Here is a 17,380-nt window from a genome sequence, read left to right as displayed (position 1 = left end):
AAAATATGACTTGTATAAGCATCACATTTTACAGGGTAGAAGCAGGGCTCATATTTTGATGATTTTGATAGACTATCCCTCTGGGAACAGATCTTTGAGGAAAGAAGTTCTAGTTTCCTGACTTAGATGTTGGAGAAAAATGAAGGAGATTGTTTTGCATTTATATTGGGGAAGAAATGTTCTTATTTTAATTTTTTTTCTAAAATCAGTGTTTTGGGGACATCCACAGTTCAAATCTCGTGCAGTCTGATGTTCTTGGTTTTTCTGTCTGTCAAGATGCTATTAAGTAAATTCAGTCTCTTTAGAAGTAATCATCGTTTCCTGGCCCTGCGTTTGGAAGGATTTCCAAAGAAGATGACAGAAGTTTGGAACAGAATCACACTTGGCAGTGTCATGACAGTATTCATTATGGGCATATAGAGTATAGTTTGGCTTAAAGAGGAGGGGGATTTTACTCTGAAATCCCATAGTGAATGTGTTTGTAGATGTCAACAAACCATTGTGAGAAAACATGCCTGACTCTGGTGAGTAAATAAAAACTTTCTTCCTAGAGTAGAGAAGCCATTGTGGGATCAGTTGATCTATGTAAGAACAGAACAATAGTGATGTCTTTTAGAAACTCTTAGCTTCCAGAGCAGTGTGCAAAATACACATATTTTGATGAAGTTCACATTTACCACTGATGGCAGTTGGCAGCATGTGGCATTTTCCCAAAAATGTTTGCATTGTTCTTTGGATATTGTAGCATGTCCTTATATCCGTGTAAGGACATCACAAAATAATATTGTTTGTGGCTCAGTATTGCTGACTAAAGTCTTTATGTCAGCACTGGTTCCATATGAGAGATGTTTATAGTAGGAGTTAATTCATAGAAATGTGCCTGATGAAAGAAGTATGAGCTCTTGTGTTCAGAATGGGCTTACAAGCTCCTCTGTCTTTCCAACCTGATAAGTTATACAGCTCCCTATCTCTTTATGTCTAGCCAAGAATTTTCCAAGGCAAAAGATCTAGAAGTATTTCTTAATCACTTGAATACCTGGCAACATAAATGAAAATATTTTGCACAGCTTTTCTGTTTATGAGTCATTGGCCCAAGGAGCATAAACCAATTTTTCAGTTTTAAAATTATTTGAACCTTTTGTTACTCTCCTCCTAATTAGTGTCCATTGTGTTTCAAAACCCATTTTTATGTATTTATTAATAGCAAAAGTATTAAATGAAACCATAGAAACCTCTGGAGGAGAAAGAGTTCTATTTCCTTTTTTAAAAACAAGTAATTTACTGAACTTCTTTTCTACTGAAATCAAAAGCTTTAACTTTAATGGTTGGAAATTAACATTCAGTTAACATTTTTTCAGCTTTTTAGTCTCTTTGAACTTCTACCTCGACACATAGTCTGCCAAATCCATGAAAAGAATTATTTAAATCAATCAATCAAAAGTGCTTTTTAACAGGTTTATATATCATATACATGTTTTAAATTTTCTGCCTTACTTAATATTTGATTTTCTGAAGTGTTATGTCGAAATACCATTTTTGGAAAGCAGTTTTTATTTCTCTATCATGGACATCCTAATTGAAATTATTTTTGTTTTGGTTTGATTTTCTTGGCTTGAATTTTTAAAAGATTGACTTAGAGCTTTTGTGCTTCAATTTTATCCTAAACCCAACCTGAAAACCCCAGTTGAATTTAATATAATCTATGTAAATCCTAGTCACCGAAGAGGTGATCAGCATCATCAGCCTCATTTGGGGGCTTGTGAGAGTCATAGTTTCAGGCCCCACCCTAGACCTCTTGATTCAGAATTTGTACTTTTGTTTTTAAGATTTATTTACTTATTTTAGAGAGGAAGAGACAGAGAGACAGAGAAAGTGCATGAGCAGGGGGAAGGGCAGACAGAAAGGTAGGGAGAGAATCCTCCAGCAGACTCCCTGATGATTGTGGAACCTGATGCAGGAGCTAGGCACTTAATTGGCTAAACCACCCAAGCAGCCCAGAATCTGTAACAAGATGTCCTAGGTGATTCTTGTACGCATTAAAGTTGAGAAGCTCTATTCTGACCTAATCCTTTTTTTTAAAATAATTTTTTAAAAGATTTTATTTATTTATTCAGATAGAGAGAGAGAGAGAGGCAGAGACACAGGCAGAGGGAGAAGCAGGCTCCATGCCGGGAGCCCGACGTGGGACTCGATCCCGGGACTCCAGGATCGTGCCCTGGGCCAAAGGCAGGCACCAAACCGCTGAGCCACCCAGGGATCCCCCTAATCCTTCTATATTATAGTGGCAATTTCAAATTAAAGTCAATGGCTTGGTTTTATAAATTTAAAAGATACCATAATAACCAGAAGATAGTAAATCTTTAAGGTAGAAGGCACTACGATGACAATGTCTACTGCTGAGCATCCTGTTAACAGCTCAATCTGTGCTTAAGGTTTTTGGTGCCATGGTGTTGATATGATGACCCACTGGCCCTGTACTGGCACTGGAGAAAGGGACAAAGTATGGTGAGGGAGCTCACAGCCAAGAGGAGAGACACACTACTGACTGTAGAGATCTAGACGTAGCACAGGGAGTGCTTAATTCTGTGGCTAGAAGGCAGGCCAGAGAGCAGAACAGGAAGGCTTCTCAAAGAAGATGACTCCATGTCAAGCATTTCACTGCATGGGCAAGCTGGAGAATGTTCCAGGCAGACAGGCATGAAGAGAGTGAGACAATAAACATTGCTAAGGAAATTCACATGGTTTGGTTTGGATGAACATGAGGTCTGTGTATGTATGCAAGCGGGACAGCAGGTGGGAGAACACCTGAGGAAACAGTGGGTAATGAGGCTGCTGAAGAGTCACAGATGCCCTCGAGTGCTAAGGAGCTTGGTTTGGGTTAAAGGGAGCCTGCGGAATTTTTGAAGAGGGAGGGCCCAGCCAGCTTGGTGTTTTTCAAAGGTCATTCTGGATGCAGTATGGAGAATGGACTGGAGGTGGGTGGAACAAGAGAAGAGTCAGGGAGACCAGCATGGAGGAGGCGGCAGTGGCCTGGATGAGAGACAGTGATTGCCTGGCATGAGGTGGTAGCCATGGGATGGACAGCTCAGGATAGAACCCAAAAATAAAGAGGAGAGAGAGAGACAGAAAGAGAGAGAGACAGAGGGAGAGAGGCAGAGACACAGGGAGAGGGAAAAGCAGGCCCCCCGCAGGCGACCCAACACAGGACTCAATCCAGGGTCTCCAGGATCACGCCCCGGGCACTAAACCAATGGGCCACCAGGGCTGACCACATTTTCTGATTTTTGAACTGCTACTTTTCAGACTTGGTTTTGCATCCCTCTACAAAGCCCTCAGTTTATTTATATCCCAGACGCATTGTAGTGCCAAGAGTCAAGAAAAGGTAAAGTTAAGTGGGGAAAGGGAACTAAAAATTACTGGGTACCTAAACAAGCCAGTGCACCATAAACATTCCCTCAATTACTTCCCACAATGCTCAAAGTAAGTATTATTACGTGTTTTAGACATGAAAAGAATAAGGATTTCCCTATGATTATTGGCTTCTACTAGTAGAATCTGAATTTGTACCCAGAGATCTGTGATTCACATATTAAAGTATCTGCACTGCCTTAGAGGAGCTTAAACTACCACTGCTTCCCATGCTTTGCTGAATGCATAGGTGACAATCAGGCTTCTCTGGCTACACAACTTCCCTACTGAACAAGTTAACTGGAACCAGAAGATAAGCAGAGAAGACACCCCGAGTGGCCAGGTATATGACACAAAATCCAAAATCTTTATGAAAGGACCTCACATGCACAGCTTGTTTACTTTGCTTGTACATAATGCTCTCAAGCTGGGCCATATGTTTTTGCAGCCCACAGATGATTAGAAACATCAAATTAAGAATGAGTGGGAAGCAAGTGAGATCTACTAGCTGACAAATCGACATCAAGGGAAGAGATAGAAAAATGTAAAGAGCCATAGATATAAAAAGTCAAGAAGCCTAGGTAATAGTTTTGGTCACTGATATAGAGGCAGACAGTCCCACAGATTTTGCTAATCCTTCAGGGCATGATGGTATTATAGCACAAGGTATAAACCCAAAGAGTCAAGATAAGATAAACCTTATCTCCCACCCAAAGGAGAAAGTCTCAATATAACATCTGGCATCAGAGCATCATTTTTGCCTCTAGCTGAGCCATTCCAGTAGTATGACAGTGTGGATCTCTTTTCTGGTTAGCAGTTATTAGCAATTCTAGAAGATCCTTATAGTCCACTAAGCAAAATCTCTCTTAGTAATGTCCACCAATTGTCCAGTAGTCAGTGTGGTTTTTTTTTTTTTTTTTTTTTTTTTTTTTTTTTTACATGATAATCATCCAAACCTTAGGAGATGGGTGTTACCAGTGTGGACTGGTAACAAGAAACTCCAGGACTATAGTCTTCAAAGAGCTGCTCCTTCTTTGTCTCTCACTTTCTCTCAAGTCTGCTCTGAGAGGATGCTCTGCCCCCAGCTAGGACAATCTCATGACATCAGTGGTAAATCTCAGGAAATAAAATATTCTATAGTCACTTTAAGTTGTAAACACAGCCCCAATCCTGTGGTTTAGTGTCTAATCAAATATATTTATTGATCCTTCAGTATTCGCTGGAAGTGAGTTTTCTTCCCATCCTCCACCCTTCCTGCCTTGAATGGCAGGCTTTTCCACTCTGTTCACTGCTCATCTTCCCAATTCTGTAACTGGTGTTTCCAAACATGGAACTCTAAGCAGGGAGAGGAGGAAAAGTTGAGAGGGAACAGGAAAGCTCCTACTTGACTGGTGTGGCCCTGCCCTGGCTCTTCAGTCTCATAGGTTTAATGTGCAATGAATCACATGGAGATCTCATTAACATGAAGATTCTGATTAGGTGGCCTGGAGTGAAATCTGTGATTATGCATTTCTAATAAGTTCCCAGCTTATACAGATTGTGTTAGGCTATGGATCTTGCTTGCTTTGAGTAATAAGCATTTAGAGATTCCCCTTTGGGTCCACTCACTGCAATACTTTTAATGGAACTAGTTAATGGAATTTCATTACTTCAGCAAACTCTTTCAACTATAGTTCCCGGTGGTGCAAATCATTATACTTTATTGTTGGTGACCCTCACCCTGATGGGCTACCCCCTTGGTCACAGTAACTTTCACTATAACTTCAGGTTCCGTTTCCAAAGGTAATTTATCTAATCGCCAGGTTTCACATAACTTTGACTTTCATATTTACATGGATAAAGACAGACATCTAGACACCCATTTGCTGAGTAGCTATAGAGCACTGTAACTTTCCAAATGACAGGCACAAGCCCCTCTGTCCTCTAGATGTAGGAAATGCATATGGAACCCTCCTGACAGAGCTGTGCAAGTCCATATACTGGACTTGGGTTTGGAAGGAGGGAAATGAAACTGGCAGAACAGCTCTTTCCAAAGAAATTGCTTCACATGTTCTCTCTCCTTATCCAACAATCTTGTTTTTTAAAATTCACAGTCTGGGTGAAAGGCCATGTATGCCATAACCAATTCAGATATTTCTTTTAAAAATTTGTATCTTGGTCATTAATGTCATGGCTAAATTTTGTATCTCATAAACTACAATATACCCCTATGTTTTCTCCTGTGACAAAGATCTTGTTTTCGCATATGGCTTCTGAATTATTCACCATTTTCTAGATCCCTTTTCATTTGCCAATATTCTACCTAAAATAAGGTAGCTAGAATCAGACCTATTATTGCACATAGAGTCTGACCAGCCCAGAGTTGACTGGAGAGATGTTTTTCTGTCTTTTACTTGTTTGACTTCATTAACACTCTTGTCATTTGAATGTATATGGAAGAGAAAAGGGAAAAAGGGAAAAATCAATGATAAGTATATAATCTTGAGTGGGACTATCTGTAAAATTGAACACCATTAATAGAAAGCAAAGAAATTAAGATGATATGGGGAGTAGAGTAGCTCCATTTTAGACCTGTTGGGCTTGAGATGCCAGCAGGATACCTATGTGGAAATATTCAGTAGGTATTAAGAAATTGGATACTGGAACATACTATAAGTTAAATCTAGAAATAGAGATTTAGGGATTATCCTTATAAAGATAATATCTGAAGTCTAGAGAATATAAGATATAGGAAGAAGGTAGCTAGTTCAAGCCTGGAAATGATGAAAGTACACACAGATTCCAAGAGAAGACAACATATTCTCCAAAACTGGATAGTTACCTATGTGACTCAAAATATTTCTACCTGTCACATTGTTTGAAAGTTGTATCAGCTTTATTTCTTAGAATTTTCCCAATAGAGAAGAGTATATGATGCTACTTAGGAGGGAGTTACATGCTAGTTGCCTGGTAATTCATAAGGAATATAATTTACCTGATTAATAACCATTGCCACCCACTACTTGTCAGGCCGGAATCTTATGAGAATGACACATGGAACTTTTGATGTGTAGGAGGAATTGGAGATGAGACCTGGTCATTTGGGGAAAAAGTAGGGATGGGCAGCCAGAAGTTGTGTGGACTAGGGTGTAGGAGAGTATTTGCAAACATGACAGGGGTACTTCAAAATTCATTGCTTCATGGAACTAACATCTACTCAAAATGAGTTATTTTGTTGAATAATCCGCACCTAGCCAATGATTTTATTTTAAAAAGCATGTATTCCAGTTAAAAATCACTTTAGGTTTACTTTTTTCCCTTCGCTTTTAAAAATTGGATTATATTATATTATTCTTCATTACATAATATATTTGTTATCTATAGTCAAAGGAGTGGGAATGTCTGTTTTACAGTAAAGCATGAAGAAATGATACTATAGAAATTTGTTTGAAAGGATATCCACAAATCTTTATGTATTTTTCTATTTCAAAAATGTAACTTTTTATTCGAATCTGGCATTAAACCTCTAAATTTCAGAATACAAATACCCCATATAAGGTTTGATTATTGTTTTACTTTCTATAAATAAATACTAAGATAATAGTAATTTAATAGTTGCATGAAATAATAAGTTTAATAATTGTATAGCTAAAGAGATATACTGTTAAGTGTGTGGTGTGTGTGTGTCTGTATATATGTGTACATAAATATATATATATATTTAGAGAGAGAGTGTGTACAGCATTACCCATTTAGTTTAAACTCTCACAAGCTGTCATCTTGACTGTATAAGCAGACTAGTGATATATGAATTATACATACATGATCTTTACATTATCGTAATACATTCTGAAAAAATCTTTGTTCAGACTTGTTACATCATTTAAAGATAACATGTTCAGTGGCAAAATTTCTGGTGGAAACATTTTAGCATTATACAAGCTTCATTAATTGGTAATGCTTGCTAGCTTTTGCCATTGACTAAAATTGCAAAGATGGAAATCAGAATTCTAAGGATTCTTTAGGAGGGTGTGGGGATATGCCAGAGATCACAACACATACCACAAACTTGGCTTTAAACAGCCACGTTTCTAATTTTCCAAAGTTAGTCATTCCCAAATACCACAGTCAGCATTAAAAACACATATGGTAAGGGCTGGATGATCCAGCATTTAGTCAACTAGAACTCTCAGCCAGTTTGAAAAATTATAACATAATAGTTAATTCTGTAATCATGACTCTTGGGATAAAAGTCTTAGCTATATTTCTTATATGCTCATTGCATAAAAGTTTTAATATAGTTTCTAATGTAACATATTATTTTATTTAAGTAACAGAAGAATTCCATGAGGGGCCACCTGGATGGCTCAATCAGGCATCTGACTTTTTTTTTTAAAGATTTTATTTATTTATTCGTGAGAGACACACAGAGAGAGAAGCAGAGACACAGGCAGAAGGAGAAGCAGGCTCCCTGCAGGGAGCCCGATGCTGGACTCAATCCTGGAACTCCAGGATCATGCCTTAAGCCAAAGGCAGACACTCAACCGCTAAGCCACCCCAGTGTCCCAAGCATCTGACTTTTGATTTCAGTTCAGATTCTGATCTCAGGGTTGGGGGATCAAGCCCCATGTTGGGCTCTGTGCTGGGCATGGAGTCTGCTTAAGATTCTCTCTCTCCCTCTGCTCCTCTTAAAAAAAATTATTTAAAATGAATGGTATTATCCCCATGTTATGGATGAAACAAATGAAGTTCAGAGAGGTTAAATTAATTTTTCCAAGGTTGAATGGTGAGAAATAGACATCACTGTGTTCTCTTATCTCCAGGAACACTTAAGTTCCAAAATGTTGTCATGTACTCATTTTTGGCAAGCTAGTAATCTATATTTGATCTGTCTTTGACAAGATAGTGTACTTCATTTTCAATCATGTTAGATAAGAATATTGCATTTATGTATACTGGTTGCTCCTTTCATACAAATATAATGAATGCCACCATGGGCAGTAGAATACATGCTTCACATTATTTTTCTCCCAGTGTTAGTAACAGAGTTGAATGTAGTTATCCACTAAGTATCTAGACATCTTCCCGTCAGAGTCCCCTAGTAATCAATAAGCTTCTTAAGATGGACGTCTAGAGCTAATATTGGAGGTTGTGGCCATGGCTTACAGCAAAGTTAATTACCTCATTGACTGCACGTGCCCACTCTCCCTCTTGCCCTCTCTCAGATGCGCGCGTGCATGCGCGCACACACTCACACACACACACACACACAACATACACACATGAAAAGACAGGATTTATATATAGATTTGGGATCTATTTAGAAAGTGGAATTGGTAGAATCAACCGTTTGTCATCAGCAAGTGTTTCCTTTTTTTTAAAGATTTTATTTATGTATTTATTCATGAGAGACAGAGAGAGACAGAGAGAGAGAGGCAGAGACACAGGCAGAGGGAGAAGCAGGCTCCATACAGGGAGCCGAGGTGGGACTCCATCCCAGGTCTCCAGGATCACGCCCTGGGCTGAAGGCAGCGCTAAACCACTGAGCCACCCAGGGATCCCCTAGCAAGTGTTTCCTAATTAGATGCCTGATACCATTTCCTAGATACATCTCAAATCCTCCTACTTCTGTTTGTTTCCACAGTCACTACCCTAATCTGATTCATTATTGCCTTCCTGGACTTCAATAGCCTCCTAACCAGTCTCCTTGTTTCTACTCTTGCCCTTGGCCACTGCCAATCCATTCTCCCCAGGGCAACCAGAGTGTTACTAAAATTCAAGTCTTATCATCTCACTACTCTACCTAAAATCCTACCTTGGCTACCCACTTAGGGGCTGTCAGAGTTGACCCCTGTCTAGCTCCACAATTGGTGTCATCTTGAGCTTTCTTTACTCTAGGTTCTCTGACTTTCTTGTGATACCTCTTATTTACTGCATTCCACTCAGCCTCAGCATCTTGAGACTTGCTATTCCCTTGGTTTGAAAAACTTCTTTTCTCCCTTTTCACTTTAATTAACCATCCTTTAGGACTTAGCCTAATGTTGATTTCTCATAGTGACTTTGCATGATATCCAGGCTAGCCTATCCAATTACTCATCATAGCATCCTGTTGCTTTTGTAGTACCCCCCATAACTGTACAATTTTACTAAACAATCCTATATTATGCCTTATTAAAGTTTCTCTCTTTTTTTAAAAAAGACTTTTATTTATTTGTTAATGAGAGACACAGAGAGAGGCAGAGACATAGGTAGAGGGAGAAGTAGGCTCCCCACAAGGAGCCCGATGTGGGACTTGATCCCAGACCCCAGGATCACATCCTGAGCCAAAGGCAGACGTTTAACTGCTGATCCACCCAGGTGTCCCTAAAGTTCGTCTCTTTTTTTTTTTTTTAAGAGTTTTTATTTATTCATGAGAGACACAGAAGGAGAGAGAGAGAAGCAGAGACACAGGCAGAGGGAGAAGCAGTCTCCATGCAAGGAGCCCAACATGGGACTGGATCCTGGGACTCCAGGATCATGCCCCCGGCTGAAGGCAGGCGCCAAAATGCTGAGCCACCCATGGATCCCTAAAGTTCGTCTCTTATACTTAGTTGTGAACTTTATAAGAGTAGGTTTTCCTCATCCATTCCTATTTCCCTGTCTCCTTAGTACAGTGCCTGACCTTTGTCAGCCACAATATATTTTCCTAAAAAAATTTGCTTGTATTTACAAATACTAAGCTTCTTACCCTTTAATGATACAAGATGATTATGGTCTATGTCTTAGAAATGGCCACAAGCTACTGTGGGTTTGAATATTTTAATAGCCAGAATTTGGCCAAACTCAGGAATTTATCACTAAGGCTGATATACCATTGCCAACTGGATCTTGAATTTATATTTGATTGTCTACCAATTATGTCACTCGCTGATAGTTAAATAATGGAGCTCAGAGGACTTCTTAATGGGAGGTGTTGAAGAAAAGTCAGGAAAAAGGCAGCAAAAAGCTTTGAATATAGGATGGTGGTAAGTATAAAACTTTGAGAGATGCTATGAGGTAGAGGCTAAAGAGAGAGAAGTTACATGGATAAAGGTATAAAGAAGAAAACTATTTTCTGAAAGAGGTCCATTAAGTAGACTACAGGTTTAGAGATACGTTGGCAAGTTTAGATTTGAAGAGGTTATCGAGAAAATTCAGCAATTTTTTTGTCTCTCTGTCTTTCTGTCTGTTTTTGTCTTCCTGTCTCTCCCTCTCTTCTACCCTTTCGTTCTTCCTTTCCTCTTCCTTACCTCTCTTGAGCAATTAATATTTGCTCATGAGAGTGGAATCATTTGACAAGCACTGGAATAAAGGTCAAGACACACAGACAATGTTTATAGAGTAACCGGGATTTCCATTAGGTAATTTTCTGGTAACACCTTTGTAAACAAATGTGAGAATAGTACAAAGTGTTTATCATGACAGTCAGTTTTTAATCAAATCCATTCACTAAGAAAGCTGTAAAATAATTTGCAAAGTGCTTTGGGATAATGAACTACTATATAAACACAGTTTTATCCTAGCAACTGAAATTATAAGACTATTTGTTTTAGAAAATTTCAACTCTGGTATTTTATTTCCCTTGAGTGATTACAATAGATCGATTTATGAAACTGAATGTTCTTCACTTGGATTAAATGATTCTATGTGTATTTGTGCTGATTAGCTGTTAGTAGGGGATGAATACTGTTAGCAATAACTTTTGCTTTTGAATTTAATTTAAAAATTTTTGAGATTCAGAAAAGCATTTTGGGAATCACATCTGGTGTGCAAGGACACGGGTGAGTTTTAAGCCTGTGCTTTGCTCTTGGAATCACGCTTGTGCCAAAGCACATGCAGAAACTCAATATTCCTGGAGTGACTGTGCTTTTTTTTTCTTTTTTATGGTGTTAAAAAGAAAGAGCTATTGGCTTGGTAAAAATGAGAAAGAGGAAGAGGGAGAGAAGGAAAAATAACACCAACAAAACCTCAGCAATACCTCAAACATGATACTCTCAATGCATTATATATTGGAGGCAAGTAGAGATTTCTAACAGGCTGCATTTAATTTTAATTTTTTTCCATAGCCAGAAGAAGAGCTACTTTTTTAAGACTCACAGTTTAATTCCCTTTTGTGTAACTTGTCTATTAAGGGCACCTTGCTAACTGGAAGTCTCCAACGTTCAGAGAACTCATAAACCCAGACTGCAGTTCTCGCTATAGTTACTCTCCCCAAAGCCCAAGGCCAGCCCATCTCAGGTTCATGATGAGTTTATCTGCTAGTTTACAGTACACCAAGACTCTAGTGAAGGAGAAGGCACCTCAAACTTTTATTGGACGTCTAATGTGGGCTGTGGCTATTTTCAACATAGTTCACAGAATCAGAGATCCACCTATGCTGAAGTTGCACAAGGGTTTTTTGTTTTGTTTGTTTTTGGTTTTCCAGGAGTTTTTGGAAAGATTTATTTATTTATTTGAGAGAGGGAGAGAGAAAGAGAGAGAGCTTACACAAGGGGGAGGGGCAGAGAGAGGAGAGAGAATCTCGAGCAGACTCTTTGCTGAGACCAGAGCTGGTCTCCATCTCACAACCCTGAGATCAGGACTTGAGCCAAAACCAAAAGTCGGATGCTTGCCAATGGATCCAACCAGGTGCCCCAAGTTGCAGGAGGTTTTAAACTGGCTGTCATGGTCTGTCAAGAGGATTCCACATTTAGTAAAGAAACATGCCCCATGATCTCAGTGAAATGAAGTATCCGTAGAAGTTTAATCCCAACTCGTGTTCTTTAATCAAGAATCTGTTGGGCAGCCCGGGTGGCTCAGCGGTTTAGCACCGACTTCAGCCCAGGGTGTGATCCTAGAGACCGGGGATTGAGTCCCACATTGGGCTCCCCACATGGAGCCTCTTCTCCCTCTGCCTGTGTCTCTGCCTCTCTCTCTCTCTGTCTCTCATGAGTAAATAAATAAAGTCTTAAAAAAAAAGAAGAATCTGTCATAATGTCCTAATTTCCTGATGTAGGAGAATTAAACAGGAATTATTAATCATATTCAGTGTCAATTGAAATTACTAAATGCAAATCTACTGACTGAACAGCCTCATTGGTTGGTAGGCCCTACAACCAATTCCTCACTATCGGTTAGCTAATTAAGAAGTCCACACACACACATTTTTCCCCCTCCTAAAAACTCAAGTTAACAGTGATTTAAAGACCATGCTTTTTTCCTCTTGCTTTGTGCTGAGTGCTTAAAGTTTTTAATACTTAAAGCATTTAAAAAAATATTTATGCCCAGGCCCCACTCTCACAGAGTCCAAGTCAGCTGGGCTCGAAAAAGACCTGGGCATTCCTATATTTTAAAAGGTGGCTGTTGGGGTGTCTGGGTGGCTCAGTGGGTTAAGCATTTCCTTTGGCTCAGGTCATGACCCCAGGTCCTGGGATGGAGCCCTGCTTCTCTCTCTCCCTCTGCCCTAGCTCTACTCCCCTCCCCCTGCTCATGTGCTCTCTATCAAATGAATAAAGGAACTCTGTTTTTTTTTTTTTTAAATAGTTGTTACTAGAGCCCAAGGTTGAGAACAGACAAATGCTATTGCATTTCTTCTTCCTGCTCACATTCATAAGGAGACCTGCCATGATAATTTTGCATATCCAGAAATTGACATTCAGTTTAAGGCTAAGATTTGAACCCATGTCTCCAGGATTGTTGTCTTTGCTTTTCTCATCAATCACAATTCTTAAGACTTCCAGTGAGATCAAAGCATTTTCATAGAAAGATGCTCAAAGCTATTGCACGAGAAAGGGAAAAGAAAATTCAATTATAGCAGTTAGGCTAAAAATAGAAGATTTATTTAAGGCTTAGCAAATTCTCTGAAGTTTTACACGTTTGCGGTGATGGAAAGCTTAATGTATCTTACTTGGTTACATAATGTCACATTGAAGAGTCTGGCACCGAAGTATCAAGCCATCTTCCCCCCAGCTTGTCTAATATGTGAACTTTGAAAACAGGGCAAAAAAGGTGACATTTAAGTTTTCTCCACATGCATCTTAACTTCATAGAAAACAAAATATTTTTTACCATTTTTCTCTGACATTCAATCTCTTCCATAAAACATGGATAATATAAACTGTTTTGTACCTACCATTACTGTGGTTGACTATTTCCTTTGAATCTCTCTTCTTCTGGGGGGAGAAGAGGATGTTGAACATGCAAAATATTATCATGGGCCAACTTATCCCTATGGTATTCTCAAAATACAAATAATTACCCAAATGTAAACATCTGAATCTGAGCCTCAGGTAGGTCAGTTTCATCTAAGATTGAGCACTATTCTATTTTTCTGTCCTTCCCATTTTCATTTTCTGTCTTTGGCAGAGCCTCCTATAGCAGATGTAGTAAGAATGTGCAGAGCCGCCAAGATGCTTAATCAAGTTCCTGTGATTGTTGTGGCTGTCACCTCAAATTTCAGATTCAGAAACACAACTTTATCAACTCATCCACAGATGATGAGGCTCTTGAGGGGAAGTATAATTTGTATTGACAAAACTCACAAGCAATTAATTTATAAATCATGATGCCAATTTGTTAAATTACAATGGGCCAGGAACAGTTTGCTCATCGGATTCCCCCCCCCTTTTCTTTTTGTTTGTTTGTTCTTTCAATAACAATTAATTGAATGCCTCTTTCTTATAAGATATTCTTCATACTGGGCTTGTCTTTACAAGTTAACAGATGATAAACCAGAAATGTTTTTGGTTGTTTGTTGGTTAAAAAGGACAAAATCCTACTCAAGCTTGTCTGAATTAAAAGGAGTTTATAGTAAAATAATAGATACATTCAAAAACAAAGTACAGGAAGGGAATAAAGTGAAAAGCTATTAGGTATCTCTCTAACTCTTGCTCTCACTGTCTCACCTTCTCTATCATTCAGACACTCTCAGACTGAGTGGTCTCATGTCTATAGCTCTTTGTATCTCAGCCCTGGTTTGGGCAACCTTCCTTTGCTTGCACACAGCCCAACATGGCTGTCACCCAACATGATCACCGATTCAGAATGTGTAAGACCTCATAGCCAGCAGGAGCGCCCACACATCTCTACCCAATCTGCACAGTCTCCAGGCTTCTTAGCTTTATTTCCTTGGAAAGACTCTGACTCATCCTCATCTATGGATATTTCCCCAGGCCAAGTATCTAAATCCTGCCCAGTCATGATCTATATGTACCTGACCCGGACCTATCCCTCTTCTAGGCTGGAGATTCAGTTTTAATGGAGAGTTTGCAGGTGGGAGACAATGGGAGAACATCTAATATATTGGTGAATGTGAGGCAGCCTTTAGGCATTCTCCTGTTGGGTATAGGAGCAATCTGAGTGAGGACTGTAGGACTGGGACCAAACTGATAGGACAATTGAAGATGTCCTTCCTACAAGCCATAGAAAGTTAAATCATAGAGGCAAGGCCAGGAGAAAAGGGACAGCACCCCAGAGGTTTTCATGCCTCCAGGGCACATAGCTAAAGTGAAGCCCTATCATTCAGAGTTCTTTCAGGGACTCTTCCTCCCCTGCTTCAAGGAATAAGCTTTGTTGAGCCCCTGCAGGATGTTTGGAAGACAAGTAGAACAATGCCAGGAGAGGAAGACACTGAAACTTACAGAAAGAAAGGCACTGAGCCTTTCTGGAAAGAAACCTGGAAATAGGATACAGTGGATTGAATAGTGGCCCCCAAAAGACATGTCCAAATCCTAAACTCTGGTACTTGTGAGTATGCCCTTATTTGGAAATAGGGTCATTACAGATGTAAGTAAGGTAAAGATCTCAAGATGAGACCGTCTTGGATTAGGGTGGGTCTTAAAAACAATGACAATAGATGTCCTTTAAGCGATGGAAAAGAAGAAAACCCAGAGGAACAAAGGGAAGAAGGCAGAGTTTGGAGTTATGTTGTCACAAATCAGGGAATACCAGGAGCCAGTGGAAGCTGGGTGAAGCAAGGGAGGTTTCCCCTTTGAGACTTCAGGAGGAGCACAGGCTTTCACTTCAGACTTTTGGCCTCCAGAACCACAAGAGAATACATTTTTGTTGTTTTAAGCCAAGAGGTTTGTGATAATTTGTTAAGTAAGCCCTAGTAAATGAATATATTAGGCTGATGGCAGGCAGAGCTCTTCTGGGAAATGACATTTGAGCCAAGAGAGATAAGAATCAGGCACCTCAGAGCATGCCTCAGCTTTCTTCAGTAGCAGCTTCCAGACCATGAACATAAGGGATGAGCCTCTGGGTACTGGAGAGAAAGTGTAAGTCACGATCTCACTCTCAGGGAGGACATAAACTCTGAGCCAGTTTGGGCAGAGAGGGCGCCCTGTCTTCAGTTGGAAACACTGCCTTGTGAGATTGTACAAAGATGGGAGGTCCACCCCTCACTTTGCCATTGACTACCTGCACACCCTTGTGTAACTTCCTCACCGTGTAAGGTCCTCAGCTATAATGTATAAGACTATTGCAGAAGATGGCCTCTAAATATCATTGTGGTTGGGGCCTCCTGGTCCTTAGGGCTGTGTGGTTTGGATAAGAGGAGAGTCAGGCCTGAACCTATAAGAGTTTGACTGTGGCCTAGCTCTCTCAGTTGGATACACCCGCTTGATAGAGGTATTGCCTCACCCCCCTCCTAGGATCGATCCTTAGACCCAATCCTCCCCATGTCTCAGCTATACCTGGGACCAACAGTTACCTTGGGAGGATTTGGCCCTTGAGTTACCACTCATAGTCAATGTCCCTCCCTATCTCAAGTTTTTGAGGACATATAGCTCTCTAGCCATATAACCCCATAGGGATCCTGCTGGATGTCCCATAAGGTATATTGTTTTCCAGGCTCAGACCAATGTTGGAATGCCCCAGGTGACTTTGGAAGCTTATGGGAGTGAACTGTAAGTGTCCCACCTAGGATTTTTTTTTCTGAAAGCACAATTTAGACCTGTACTCTAAAATATGTAGTCCAGAAGCTGAATGTGACTTTATAAACTTAAATTAATTAAAATTAAATCAAATTAAAAATTGAATCTGAATTGCATTAGCCATAATTGCTTGATATCCATATTCACATGTGGCGGCTAGTAGCTATATATTGGACTTTGCAGAGGGGGAACATTTCCATTATTCTAGAAAGCTCTATTGGATAGCACTAATCTAGAGATCAGTGTTTCAATTCATCTGAGGATCTTGTTAAAATACAGATTCTGATTCAGTTGGTCTGGGTTGTGGCCTGAGATTCTGTAATTCTAGCAAACACCCAGCTGATGTCCATCTGTGTGAACGCACACTTTCAAAAGCAAGGATTTTACATCACTATGAATCATTTAGGGCCACTTTACTAACTAACTATATTCTGGGGCTGGGGAAAGGTAGGAGGGAGAACATTTTATCTGCAAGAAGTAGAAAAGAGACTGGACTATCTTGGTTGGAATAGAGGCTTCATGGGAGAGGAAAATGGAAAGTCCCTTGTTTAGGTAAGTTGGGCCCTAAATGTCAGCCAAAAGGATACAGACTTCTCTCTGTAAAGCTGACCTTCCAACTAAGATGAGAGACCCATTAGTACAGGGATTGGCAAACTTTTTTGGTAAACAGCCCTATAGTAACTATTTTAGGCTTAGTGGGCTCTGGCTCAATTATTCAAGTTTGTTGATGTTGCCTAAGTGCAGCTATAAACAATATGTAAGGAAATGAATGTGGCTGTGTTCCAATAAAACTTTGTTTACAAAATTAGGTGGCATAGTTTATGGACCCCTGCACTAGTGGGTCACATTGAATGGTGGGAGCATCAAAAGAGGTTACAATTTGTCAGTTAGAATGTCTATATAACCTAAATCCTGTTTTAGCTATCCTCATTGTTAATCATTACTAATAAGAGTAAATGTCAATCATTGTTATAATTGGTTTAATTTCAGTTTTCAAGCAATAATTTCCTAACACAGACAATACCTAATTACATTTCAGTGATACCGAAGTCAAACTATAATAT

This window comes from Canis lupus, chromosome 23, assembly GCF_003254725.2.
Source record: "Canis lupus dingo isolate Sandy chromosome 23, ASM325472v2, whole genome shotgun sequence".
In the NCBI taxonomy this organism is placed as follows: Eukaryota; Metazoa; Chordata; class Mammalia; order Carnivora; family Canidae; genus Canis; species Canis lupus.
Note: the sequence above shows the minus strand (reverse complement) of the source record.